Consider the following 14,959-nt stretch of genomic DNA (forward strand, 5'->3'; position numbering starts at 1 on the left):
TCGACACCGAGGTGCCCCGCACGCCTCTTCCTGGCAGGACGTTTACACTTCCCGTCAACGAGCACCACTAGGAATGACGCGGCCACTTCACCGTCGTAGCTCGACCTGTTCTACGTCGGACGTTCCACGATCCGTGACTCCTGCCTGAAAGGGAGGACACTCAAGAAGGGTTGTCGATTTCCCCGACGCGGAACGCTACAACACCAAGGTACTTTGGGGTTGCAGAACTATTGGGAAGTCTAAGGGTGAACAATATATGGACTGGGCTTGTATCTTTCTTCTACAGGTTGCCCAGGTGGGGGATCGCCACACAGAACTGTGTTTAACGGTAGTTACCAGTATTCTGCCTATTGCTCAACCATCCTGCTTTCCTTCCTCTCTCTACTGCTGGTTTCCGCTTTATTTTGATCTGTGTGTCATTCTGACTGTATGCACTTTAATAAGATTGAGTAACGTTAGTGGTACCACTTTAGAATTGTACATATTTACCATTGTTGATTTTCAGAGTACAAAGTGAGTTATCGTGATCGTGTATATGACTTTGAATCATAATTATATAAAGACTGTGTTTTAACCGATACAGTGTGTGGACATTCCTTCGTGGGTGCTCGGGGACTACACTGTACTTAAGAACCAGCTTGCATCACCTCCCGAGAAGATAGGCCTTGATTGCTCGTCCATTTCTACCGTAATTGAGAATCTTGGCAGGGGTCTCTGTGCCTCCCCTCTACCATATAGGGAGCAGAAGTGCAGACCCCCCCCCTCCAGTCTTGACACTTAGCCCTTTGATTCTGGACCGTGTGCAAATCTAAACTGTGGATTTATGTGTAGGTGTGCATGACTGGCATTAACTTTTATGAACAGACTTAGTTTTATAAATATCAGAGCTTTTAATATATCCCTTGTTATATTTCCTGCATTGGTCAATCACCTTCTTGCTTCTATGGTCATCTATACCTATTTCTTTATATTCGCAGTTAAGGTGCCCATGTTGTTTGGAATTCGTGATTCCACGCCTTGGTGGATGTTTTCCGACAGGGGGCAGTGGGTGTCTTCTGCCTGCCTGACTTTGTTCTGTGCCCTCTTCTGCACATTGCTCCCAATGAGTTGTTCCCTTCTGTTTGTTAGTTTTGGAAGTAATATGTACGAACATTATTCGTTATATGATTCACTTGTTTGAGGCCTGAGAACCTGCTGCACCCTCTACTCTAGCCAATCCCTGTGTGGCTTTTCCATCTTCCCTCGTGGGATCTACTCTGAGTTATAACATTTGATTATGTCCTTGCAGCTTGTCCAAAGATTGGGAATGAGCTGCACCTCTCTGTCTTGACCAATCACAGCACAGCTCCTCACCCTGTCTTCTGATGCCTCTAACCTTGCATGTGCCTCAATTTAAGATGGGTCTAGATTAAATGTATTTTGTGTATAGAAGAATCCATGTATTCCTGTGACCTATTACTTCTAAATGGCCCATGAGGCTGCTTTGGCACCTAGATCTACTCTATGTGTTATACAATTGATACATGTGTGATGTGTTAATACTGTTTTGTACCTACTACCGGTAGTGTTGTTAATAGGACCTCTTTTTACTGTCTGGGGCACATATTTTACGATGCGCTGCTTACACGTGTGTTCAACCTGATGCTCTATTGCACAGTATTGACCTCTGGCATCATCTCACATGGGCAATACTCTTTATGTGCATTTCTACGGTACATGCCTGTCTGCATTTCTTCATGGACTGTTCTCACAAAGGTATTTATGTCATGTGAAATAGCTGGATAATTGGCATTCTGTGTAGTTTGTGACTTGTGTTAGAGAGACTTTCTTAGCTTGTTCTTTCTCTCACATTGGGACTTTGGACTTGCAATGTTAGGATGTCCTTGATGTTTATATGCTTTTTGGCTGTGCCCAGTTCCTACTGTCGTTATACCAGAGACCTTGGGCTTGTCTGTGGCGTTGCCTACTGTTCCTGAGTCAGGGGTATCCAGTCTAAGAGTGCTGGAAGAAAACATAAATGATTGCTGTGAAGACAAGGAATGGGAAAGTGATAAATAGATGCTAAACACATAAGCCAAGATGAATGCAGTGGGAGGAAGAATGTCTTATTATAGTATGGGTGCATGTGAATCCATTAGGTGGACCACAAATCTGAAAAAGGAGGATATCAATATATCATAAAATGTTGTGATCATTGGGTTCTTTCCAAGGCAGATGCGTATAATTGTAAGTTATTACACAATGTTTAACACAGCAAAGTCAGCCCCGACTGGCTCAATTAAATGTTGTGGAGCTGATGTTGCAGCCAGTGTTAGCTCAACAGTATGTGTGTGACTTAATTCCCATCAGCTGGTGAAGTGACACATTTGTTATCTCATTTGATTATGAGGCAATGCCAAGGAGCATCCCCTTCTCAAAGTGTACACTGGGCATGTCCTCTGTCCATGCCCGGTGAGCACAATAGGTCATTTGGTGGTGCTGCAACATAAGGTCATACATAGAGCACAGTGTCCTCATTGGCCCAGTTGCCACAATCTGTGCCATGGAGTTGCTTAGGAATAATGAAATTCCATGGCATAAATCCATTGTACAACTGGCATGGATGCAGGAAGGATGAGGACCAATAACAATAATCAATCATTCAAACGAGCCTTCAAGGGTCACCTCCTAAAAACTGAAGGAGTACTCACCATTTCTAACATCATAGCCCTACCTGAACAAAGCCCTCACCACCACCACAGCTGCACTTACTGTAAATCCCATGTAAATATCCCTCAGAGGCTGTTTGTGTGTATCATGTTCTTTATCTATCACTGGTTGTTGTTTTGATGTAGAGCCCTTCACAGTAAGGTCAGGTTTCATCTAACCACTGAATTCCCACTTGTATAGAATATTAAGGTACATCCTAGTGATATCTTTTTTAAACCAGCCAAATAACAACATAGGCATATGAGTAGGGTTTTATTATCACAATGCAGCCATTGTGGAATATTGCAGAGGAACTAATACAAGTACCCCAACCAGGCAGAAGAGGGTAGGAGCAAGTAAAGGTGAGGTTGTTATGATTATGCAATTAGCGGTTAGCAGTGAACTAAAATAGGGTACCACAATACAATTTAAACCATGAATTTATTTTGGGATACATCAGGTTGAATGCTACGGGAATGTGCCCCATCCCAGGGGGTAAAAGGCATGCATTTTTACGAGTGGCATACATATATATATATATGTAAATATATATATATTACATGGCCACGGTAGTGGCCATGTAGTTATGGTTAAGTTGCTGTTTCCATAGGAAGAGCACATTTTGGGCGGCTTATAACTTCGCTCTCCCTGGACGGATCCTCACCAAACTTTGCAAAAAAAGTAGTTGGGTCACTCTGAATTTTTTTGCAAAGTTTGGTGAGGATTTGTCCAGGGGGGGCAAAGTTATAGGGGGGGTCCCAAAACGTTTTTTTTCCCATAGACTGAATGGGAAAAAACTTTGCGCACGGCTACAGCCCGAACCGCTGGACGGATTTACACCAAATTTGCGGCAGGAGCGGCGGCCAAAAGCGTGCGTTTGTAAATTTGGTGTAAATCTGTCCAGTAGTTTTTTAAAAAATGACTAAAATGTAAGGCAAAAAAATTAGTGATATCTGCGTTCGCTTCGCGGACGGACGTCCCTGATCGCTCCGCGGACAGCACCCCGATTGGCCCATGGGCTTGCGTCATGGCCGCGGACATGCAACGTGTTCGCTGATTGGACGGCGAGGGGCGTGGAGCGCGTCAGATTTTCTGTGGCGCCCGCCATCTTGTATTCACAGTCGACCGCATACAGCACAGTGAAACGTGGATAAAAAATTGGATTTAGTGCCGTGTGTTGGTGTGTAAGAGTGTTTGGGGAGGGTGGGGGAGTATGAGATAGGTTCAATGCTTTGTTTTTTTATGTGCTAGACGTTTTTGTTGCGTTCGATTTGTCCGCGGAGAACACGACTGTTCTGACATTTTGTAAATAAACTAAATGGTGGGGTGTTTAGAGGACGGAGTATGTGTCATTTTTGTTCGCAAGGAAGGTAAAAATGAGCTATGAACACTCGCGGTGTACTTAATTGTTCGTAAATACACAAACTGGGGGTGTCCTCAGGACGCTGTACGTATTGTAATCTGTCTAGTTGAATGTGTTCTAAGAACACTCGCAGTGTCCCGAATTGGTTGCAATTACACAAAACGGGGGTGTTCTGAGAATGTTGTTTGTATTGTTCGTTGTCGGGGTGAAAGTGTTTTCAGAGCACTCCTTTTGTCCGCTAATAGTACATTTTCCCAGGGGTGTCAACCGACTTTTTGTCCACTAAAGAAACGATAAATCCGGCTGGTGTGCGTCGACATTATGTGATAATCCTATGACTGGCGCTATTGTCCTGGCTGACTTGCTTTTGCGACACTAAATCATATCTCCCGCCACTAAGCCTGATATTATCAAAGCATTCATATTCCCCGCCTCTCTCCGTGACGTTACAGGGTGCATAATGAAACGCGCCCAGTTGTCTCCAGTACTACGCGACTTTACACAGAACCCGGAAGACAACACACATTATGTCACAACACAGCGCGCCACAATTCAGAATATGAAACTGTGATTTAAAAGCAAAGAGCAAGATTGTAAATTTTGTAAAGTACATTTATTTGACATCAAATGTTTAGAGAATATTCAGCAATTTGCATTTGTCTTTGTTGTCGATCCGCAAAAGTTCATGTTGAGACACGCGATGTTCCTTTGCGGTACAGAGACTGTTAGATCAGGTTACAACTCAGTGCGCCACAATTCGGAATATGAAACTGTGGTTTAAAAGTAAACAGCAGGATTGTACACTTGGTAAAGTACATTTAGTGAATATTCAGCGATTTGCTATTGTCTCTGCTGCCGATCAGCAAAAGTTTATTTGGAGCCGCGCGTTGTTCATTTGCGGTAGATAGGCTGTTGGTTTATGATAAAAGCAGTAAATGGTCTCTCTGATAATCGGAAGGCTGCTCCAACAACGAGCCATTAGACCACCGTATTGGTTGGTATGTTGTTTGTAGCCGCTAGTACTGCGTAAGGGCATATTGGTCCTTGGCGATTGTCCCATAAAATGGTGAGGGTCATGAAGTTGCATATTTGGACTTGCACCTGGCAGTTGAAGACCCCATCCGCTGGAGTCTGTAAATCGTGACATAGACAAAACGGGGCCACGTACCTGTTTTAAAAAACATAAATTAGTCTCACCAGCCGATCTTCATTAAAAATCATCATTTTATTTATTAGGGCGTGAAACTATTTGCTATCGAAGATAGTGCAACAGAGTATGTTAATAATAAAATAATAATATTTTCCCATTCATATAGCGCTAAGAACTGTGAGGTATCTAAGCAGTGTTTATTATTAACCACGGTGTGTGGTGCTCATTTATCGACCACGGAAGGATGAAAGGCTGAGTTTGGGCTTGCCGGGATTCGAACTTGCGTTAGCAAGCTGTGCACGGATGTCAAAGCGAGCGCTCTACTCGCTGTGCCACTTGACAGGCTACAGTAAAGTGTCATAGCGAGTAGAGCGCTTGACCGCCTATAGACCGGTGAAATTATTTCTATTAACCCACTCTGTGTCGTCTGCCTTTTTCAGAGCCCTATAAACGACAGGGGATCAATTCGGCGGTGATAGTACGCGGTAGAAAACATTATGCCACTTTCAACGAACAAGTTCAACTTCAGCGGTCTTTAATGCTACGCTATTGTAATTATATTTGCTATAAAGTAATGTAAAGGGTTACTTACAGTACAATTGCAATTTCCATTGTCTACGAGTGGTGCAGTCCGAAAATACGACTCCGCGTGTGCCAACGATCTTTCGCATAGTGATATAATATGTAAAAGTGGTTTCGTTTCAGAAATTTCATCTTTATCTTCTCTTACGTTTTAGCAACACTCCTTCAAGAGAAGTCTTTCATCACAATCTCTGTCTGTCAAGGTCAAAACACAATACAACCTTATGGTCTGCTTCGTGAGCCTCTCCGGGGCCCGAGAAAAAAATGAAGCAGCTGACCTTCACTGTGAACGAGCATAAATTCTTACTTTGCAACATTCTGTGTAAAGCCATCTGTAGAAGTTGCTTTTTGCAAGCCATGTTTGTATATTGTTTGCGTGATATTAAAAAAAGTTTGTTTAAAGGATGTTATGGTTCTAAGTACAGCTGAAAGACCCCTGAAAATAGCAAGTTATGGTAAGCTATGAAAAATAACTCGCGCCAACACCATGCACTGCTAAGACTAACACCCAGGACATCAAAGATGACATCGCAAATGTCATTGATGAAATCACTGATGACATCACATCTGTATGTACTTTTCATGGAATTTGTGTACTAGGGATTTTCATTATAATGTTCCGAAAAAAGTGTCAAGGATATTGCAATAAATATCATACCGTTATTAGTGCTTTGAACGATGCATTTATATCAATAAATAGCATTGTATTATGGGATTCTATGTAGTATACTGAGCTGCTAATGGAGAAAGATAGCATTGTGTGCAGAGTACAAGATAAAAGTATAATATTTGTAATGTTAATATGTAGAATAATGAAATGATAATTGTCCTGAAATGTTGGAAAATTCACAAAATGGGGGTGTTCTGAGGACGTTATTCGTATTGTGTGATTGCTTAGCTGTATGCAATGAGGGAATGGTACAGAGAGTAAAGTGGACGCCGTCCGCGGACACCGTGGCTGTTCGTGGACAGGGCGTGGTAAATCCGGGTTTTTCCAGGAAATCCAACATGGAAAGAAGACTGTACGGATCAGCCAATCAGATGTCGAGGTTGTGGATTTGTGTTGAAAGAGACTGTGTGTGGTGAAGATGGCAGAAGTGGAGAAAGTCAGGGTGTTGGTGCTCGGAGATATGTTTGTGCATGGTTTACAGCAGTACGCTGAATGCAGGCATGTTGCAAAGAACTTTGATGTCAAAGGAGTGGAGGTGGTGTGGAGCACTGTGCCTGATTGCAATGTACAGGGAATTGTGCAAGTTTGTGCGGATATGGCCACGATGAACAGTCCGCATGTGGTAGTTTTGCACTATGGTGCTTTCCATTTGGGCAACGTCAGTGCCCCTACTTGGTTGGCTGATTTGGAACGCTTGGTTCAAGCCGTAGTGAAGATCCTTCCAAATGCAAAGTAATTTTTTCTGGATTACTACCTAGGGCAATATGGGACAATAGTTCAGTTTTTTGTCCTCAGCAAAACATTGCTAGGTGTGTCATCAACCGAGGCATGTGTGCCTTCATGCTTAGAGCTGGTATGTTCTTCTGTAACAATGAGAATATTGATGCCAGTAATGCTGTTAATTTTAAAGAAGATGGCATTTCTTTATCTTTTACCGGAAATGCCTTTTTATTTTGGAATGTAAGGGTTGCTTTGGAGAAGGTTATGTGAAGATTTTAGGAGTAAAGTAAGAAAAAAAAACAAGAAAAAAAATATAAAATTACATGTGTCTGTCAAGCATCTGTAAAAAAAAAAAAAAAAAACGGCTCTTTTTAGAGCCAACTTCAAAGGGGAAATGGGGCACACTATTTAAATTTACATTCACCATGCTCAGATTTTCGATGTGTCCGCGGACATGGCGGTAGTCCGCGGACATGAAAATCACTACGAGGGGGTTAGTATGTTCTATGTTACATGTCAGGGATATTATGGTTAAGTTGTGTTACTAAAAACCTATGAAATTCAGTGAAAAAACTTTGTTAAAGGGACGTTATGGTTCCAAGTAAAACCGAAAAACCCTTGAAATTCGCCAGTTATGGTAACATAAGCAACCATAACTCGCGCCACCGTGCACTGCTAACACTAACACCCAGGACATCAAAGATGACATCACAAATGTCATTGATGACATAACTGATGACATCACATGGCTGGCTCTCCCTTTTTATCCTTTAGTGACATATCGAAGCCACATAGTTTTCTACAGTAACAGTCAGGAAGTGAAAATTGAAAAGGTACTATATTTGTAGACTTGGGTTCCTGTCACATCATATATGAAACATGTACGTAGCGGAAGATACATGCTTGAAAGAGAGGATTCCTTTCTGTGCATGAAGATAATCATTATGGTATCAGCACTTTGTCATAGTTTTATTTTTATTACTCTACCTTCCCTCTATATGCTCATATTTGTATACATTATAGTCACTCTCCATAGAGTGAATGGGGGAAAAATTTTGCTCGCGTCTACAGCCCAAACCGCTGGACGGATTTCCACCAAATTTGGACCAGGAGCAGCGGCTTGGTCCCGAAAGCGTGCTTTTGCAAATTTGGTGAACATTCGTCCAGTAGTTTTTTTTTAAAATGACCAAAAAGTAGGTAAAAAAAAAATAGTGATATCTGTGTACGGTTTGCGGATACACTTCCCTGTTCGCTCCGCGGAAAGTGTCCTGATTGGCCAATCGTCTTGCGTGTTGTTCGCGGACATGCAAAGTGTTCGCTGATTGGACGGCGTGGAGCGTGAAGCGCGACAGATTTTTCGGTAGCGCCCGCCATATTGGATTCGCGGACGTCCCGGACAGCGCGGTGAAACTTTATTCAAAATGTGTATTTTGTAGAGTGTGTTGGTGTGTAGGAGTGTTTGGGGAGGGTGGGAGTGTGTGAGATAGGATGAAAGTTGTGTTTTCTATGTGTTAGACGTTCTTTTTGTGTTCGATTTGTTTGCGGACATCACGGGTGTTCTGAAATTTTCTAAATAAACTGACTAGGGGGTGTTCTAAGGAGTCAAAATGTGTCCGTTTTGTTCGCAAGCAAAGTGAAACTGTTCTAAGAACACTTGCGGTGTCCGGGGAGTGTTCGTAGGTGGTGTCCTGAGGACGCTGTTCGTATTGTTCTCTGTCAAGTTGAATGTGTTCTAAGAACTCGCGCGGTGTTCTGAAATGTTTGCAAATAAACAAAATGGGGGTGTTATGAAGACGCTTCTAAGAACACTCGTGGTGTCCGGGGAGTGTTCGTAGGGGATGTCCTGAGGAGGCTGTCCGTATTGTTCTCTGTCAAGTTGAATGTGTCCTAAGAACACTCGCGGTGTCCTGAAATGTTCGCAAATAAACAAGATGGTGGTGTTCTGAAGACGCTTCTAAGAACACTCGCCGTGTCCGGGGAGTGTTCGTAGGGGGTGTCCTGAGGACGCTGTTCGTATTGTTCTTTGCCAAGTTGAATGTGTCCTAAGAACACTCGCGGTGTCCTGAAATGTTCGCAAATAAACAAGATGGTGGTGTTCTGAAGACGCTTCTAAGAACACTCCCGGTGTCCGGGGAGTGTTCGTAGGGGGTGTCCTGAGGACGCTGTCCGTATTGTTCTTTGTCAAGTTGAATGTGTCCTAAGAACACTCGCGGTGTCCTGAAATGTTCGCAAATAAACAAGATGGGGGTGTTCTGAAGACGTTTTTGAGAACACTCCTGGTGTCCTGGAATGTTCGTAGGGGGTGTCCTGAGGACGCTGTCCGTATTGTTCTCTGTCAAGTTGAATGTGTCCTAAGAACACTTGCGGTGTCCTGAATTGTTCGCAAATAAACAAGATGGGGGTGTTCTGAAGACGTTTTTGAGAACACTCCCGGTGTCCTGGAATGTTCGTAGGGGGTGTCCTTAGGACGGTGTCCGTATTGTTTGTTGTTAAGTTGAAAGTGTTCTAAGAACTATCGCGTTGTTCTGAAATGTTCGTAGGGGGTGTCCTGAAAACGGTGTCCGTATTGTTCGCTGGCAAACTCAAAGTGTTCTAAGAACACTCACATTGTTCGCGGACATTAAAAGTTTCCCATAGATCATAGTTGAAATGTTTGACTCTATGGATGTGATATGCTGCGGTGGTTGTTGCCAGGGCATAGAGTCTTGAGTGCATGGCCATTTGGCCATGCACCCAAGACTCTATGCCCTGGCAACAACCACTGCAGCATATCACATTCATATTTGTTTATAACTTTGGGTGAAAAACAAATGTATAAGGAACAAAGGTATTAGATACTATGGATGTGATGTGCTGCTATGGTTGTCCTTATTATTGTATACTTACTGGTTGGTCTAGTAATGGGAGTCCATGTTTTTTTTCTTCATTTCTGTGATAAAAGAAAATAGCATGTTAGTATTAGTATTTTGTAATGACTTATTACATTGTATAAGCAATATACTTTTATTTTTTTTGCGACCCTCATATTTAGTAGAGTACAAATCAGAGTACTGTGCAATTTGCTCAGTTTCTGTATTTGTTGCTAAAATCATTGGGTCTGTGGGAGAAAAAAAAATCCATGTTGGATTTAAAAAAAAACCTTTTTCTGTTATGCTACAGTTTATTTGTTTGTTTGTGTTCAGTGTTCACTTGTTGTTTCTGGCTAATGCTTTATACTTTGCTTTGTTGTATTTCTTTTGGAACAGTAACAGATTCTTCATTTGTTTTGATATTATAAAATTTTGGAGCAGTTAGATACCAATTGGCGTATTCTAACTGTCTATTTTATTAATATATTGTAGTGGTTTTCATTTACCTATTTGGATATTGTTAAATTTTGGGACAGTAAGATACCAATTGGCGTATTCTAACTGTGTATTTTTTGGCCTAATTTAGTGGTATTCATTTATCTGATTAGTTGTTGTAGAATCTTTGAGTGTTAGTTAGCTTTTGGAGTATTCTAACAGTTTATATTACTTTAACACACATTTATAATTTTGGGACAGTTAGATACCAATTGGCGTATTCTGTGTATTTTTTGGTCTAATTTAGTGGTATTCATTTATCTGATTAGTTGTTGTAGAATCTTTGAGCAGTTAGATAGGTTTTGGAGTATTCTAACAGTTTATATTTTTGTAACACAAATTTACTTAAAGGTTTAAATACAGTTTATTTATCAAATTTTGGTTTTAAGAACATCAAATAAGCGTTTGTAAGATTTGCTGGTAATCTCTGCTTTAGAGTAATGGTACTATCATTACATTCAAACCATCCACATTTCTTTTTTATGTATGCAGTGTTGTGCCCTGAATTGGTTGTGGCTCCTGCGTGGTAGATTATACCTATTGTTGTGAAGGTTTTCTTACCAAGTGATATTTGAAAATGTGTGAATCCAGTCAGCTTGCAGTTGTTTTTGGTACCATCTGCATTGTAACGTAGAATCATTAGTATTACGTATTTACTATGTGTTTGTATTACTAACGTGGAGCGATTATCTGAATTGCAGGTAGAGCATAAGCTACCATGGTTTGCATTTTGTACAAGTTGCTGAAATGGAATAGATTCACAATTTGGTATTGATATATATATGAAGCGTTCATTGGGGATTTCTTCTTGTGTCACATTGTTGCAGAGAGTGCATGTATGTTTCCACATGTATGAAATCTGAAAGATTTCATTTATAGGTATGTTTTTGTTTTCCATTACTTGTAGTAAGTACATTAGAAATTCTTGTGGATCTTCCTGTGAGTTTATAGTGAATTTCACCATTCCAGCACAGTAGTCCAATTGTCGTCTTATTCCAAAAACACTATATGTGTTGTCAGGATTGTTTGCTGCATTTCTGTGAATTACTAACATTTGCAAACACAATGGGTTTGTACTGTGTGAGTAAATGTTGTCAACAATTGGTGGTAATTGAAATAGAATATTCATTGCTACATTTGCATAGCAACTTACACCAACTATATTTGAGAATTTATATGGTCCAGGTAGTTCTGTATCTAACTGCTTTTTTTGGAGTTTATCTTCCTTCTTTAAAGAAGTACCTGGTTTACTTTCTCTAATTGATTCTTTTTTGTTTGTGGTACTTGATGGAGTATTAGTTTCTTTTACTCTCTTTGGAGGATTTCCAGTGACGTCTTGTTGCATTTCAGTTTGATTTAGTTTTCTTTTACAACGTTTTAGTTTTTGTGGAACAGAATATGTGTTTAGATGGGGAGTGTATAGTGAGCGAAGTCTATTATATTCTAAAATGCAAGGAATATCAGCGTTTACTTTACTTGCATCAAAGTTGATTAGAAATAGACCGTCAAGTGTACATAAGCGTGATAGTGCTACGTAGCTCATGCCTTCTTTAAAGACTGTGTTACCAATATCTATCATTGCTTTGTCTAGGGTAAGACCTTGTGATTTATAAATTGTGAATGCGTATGTAAGAGTTAGAGAAAATTGTTCTCTGCGTACATAGATATCTTTGAAGAGAAGGAATCTAGCTGTTGAGCGTCCTATCCGTTTTACTTCTGAAAGTTTGTCAAAGAGTATATTGACAAACTGAATTTTGTTGTCACGTGGGTATGTTTGAAAGCCATCAACTGTACCCAGTGCTCCATTAACTAGTCCTTGGTCCACGTCAAGGTTATGTTTAAGCATTACTCTGCAATTTAAGGATAATTTTAACATCTTTTCTAAGCCTGCTGTGTTTGAGATTGATTTTTCTAAATTATTTAGTCTTGTTGTGGCTTGGTCACACATGGGTAGTGTCATACCATGTACATCTAGTTTGTCTGTGGCGCTAATTTTCATTATTGGTTGGATTTCTTTACTTAGCATGATTTCATTGAATTTGAAGCAGCTTGCAAGAGTTGGCATTAAGGCCATACAATTGACATTTTTGTGGGCTAATTGTTCCATAACATCTGTAGCACATGCATTATCGCCATAAAGTGCATTAATGTGCCGGGTTTTCAATCTTGCTTCTGCTTCTTTAGAAAGTATACCAACTCTCAAACTTTTTAAAATGTTGGCATAAGTGAGATCTGCAGATTGGCGCATGTTTTCTGTTAATTCTCTGTATTGGAAATGTTGCCAAAGGTTGACATTTCCAATGGTGCCAACAGTTTTACGGCAGAGTTTGTGCCCTAATGTTTTAAAAAAAGGTTCACCTTTTACTGCTGTTAATTGAAGCAGATCTCCAAAAACAATAATGTGTTTTCCTGCAAAGAGCTCTTCATAGTCTGTTTTGAGTACTTCTTGTAATCTGAGGTGAATCAAAGCTAACATCAGGTTGGAGACCATGCTCACTTCATCTATTAGTAGCTATTTCATTTGTTTCAATACTCTGCGTAATTCCATTTCAGCTTCTGCAGAAAGTTTGTAATAGTCTAATTTGTTCTGGTGTTCTACTGGTAATAGTAGTAATCGGTGTAATGTAACACCACCTATGTTGTAGGCAGCTAAACCTGTGGGGGCAGTGACAACAGCTGACAGTTTGTTGTTTGTCAATTGTTGAAGGAACTTACTAATGATTTTGATTAGGAATGTTTGCCAGAACCAGCTTCACCACTGACGTACAGTAGTATAGGTTTATAATTATGGCAGGAACATTCTTTATTTTCATGTTTTACACCATGTGCAATTTGTTTTGTTACTTCTTGAAAAATGCTACTTTGCTCATTGTTTAGTTTTGATTGTAGTATAGTTAAGTCTTCCTTATCTTCATACTGACACATGGTGTTTTCTACTTCTATCATAGCTAATTCTGCCTCATTTGTTATTAGTGGTTCTCCCAGTGGTTCTTGGCTTCCTGTTACAGAAGGTTGACTACTGTCAGGAGTATCCTTATCTAGTTGAGCTTGGAGTTCTTCTTCATGTTGCTGTTCATTGTGCAACATTGTTTTGTACTGTGTAAAGTTTACATCAGTTATAGTGCTTTCATTTGCTTTGAAAGAATCCTCATATGAGTCATAGTTATCTAGTAATTGTTCTTCTTTTCTCCGTGGTTTGAAGAGTTGTAGCAGGAAAATGTAATATACTTCTTTATGTTGAGGAGTCTTCAATGACAATTTGATATGATTAATTAAATTTGGTTTAGTGAGTTTAACTAAGCTGCCTTCACAGTCTGTCACTCTATATTTACCTTTTTTTCATCGGGTTTCATGTTTTTTTTGTATGTGTAGTTTTGGGCTATTTGGTATAGACACATGTTTTCCAAAGTATTACTTCTGTTTGGGTAGTATGTGTCCAATAAATTGTTTTTTAAAATGTCTTGGCTGTTGGGATCATGTTTGGCTATTGTTTCTATATCTTCATATGATTTTAGAACTCTTTTTCTAGATTTAGCTGGACCAAGACTTAGCCATACTATATTTTCAGATTTACCATACAATGAAGTACCAGTTAAACGATCAGCTGCTTCATAAGATCCACATTCTCTATGGGTGAGCATTTTTATGCCCAAGCTGTATAATTTCTGAGATACTGTTTTATCTGATGACAGGTCATTCCAGAGGTCTTGGAGCTCTGTCTTTTCTGCTTTAGTTAAGTATGCTGTGACATATCGTGCAACTGCTGTAGAATTGTCTGCAATGTACTGCACATCTATGTTTGCATTCCATAAGTGGGCAATGATTGCATTATAATCATTGATATATTTTTCTTCTTCTTTTCTTTTTATGTAATATGTATTTTTAGGTGACTTTCCTTTAACAGTATGTCTAACTGAAGACATGAGGTTGTTTACTTGACCTGTATTTGTAACTGGTCTAGGGAAACCAAATCGGCATTTGGTGTAGTATTTGCCTTTGTTTTTGTATTTGCAACGACAATATTTTCCACATTTGTGTCTTTGAAATTGTAATATTTGTGCACAAAGATCACTATTTGTGGCTTCTGATGGAATTCGACAAGTGACATATTTTTCAATAAACTGTAAAACAATGGCATCACTGTCTTGACCAAATTTAGGAGCATCTTTAATCCATAAAAGCATGTGGATATGTGGTGCTCCTCTGGCTTGGTATTCTTTTCTCCAAAAGAAGTGCTGCACTTCTCCAAGGGGAGGAACAGTTTTATTACAAATAAAATGTAGCATAGCAATGAAGCGATGGTGAAAATATCTTGAAACATTAACAGGATCCAAAGAACAAAGTTCTCCAGGTGTTAGAATATCTATGTTTGTTTTGTTTTTATTTGATATGCGTAGGAAATCATGTAAATCTTCCCATGCATATTCTGCACAACTTAATGT

This window comes from Ambystoma mexicanum, chromosome 7q, assembly GCF_040938575.1.
Source record: "Ambystoma mexicanum isolate Mex_15411 chromosome 7q, UKY_AmexF1_1, whole genome shotgun sequence".
NCBI classification, from domain to species: domain Eukaryota; kingdom Metazoa; phylum Chordata; class Amphibia; order Caudata; family Ambystomatidae; genus Ambystoma; species Ambystoma mexicanum.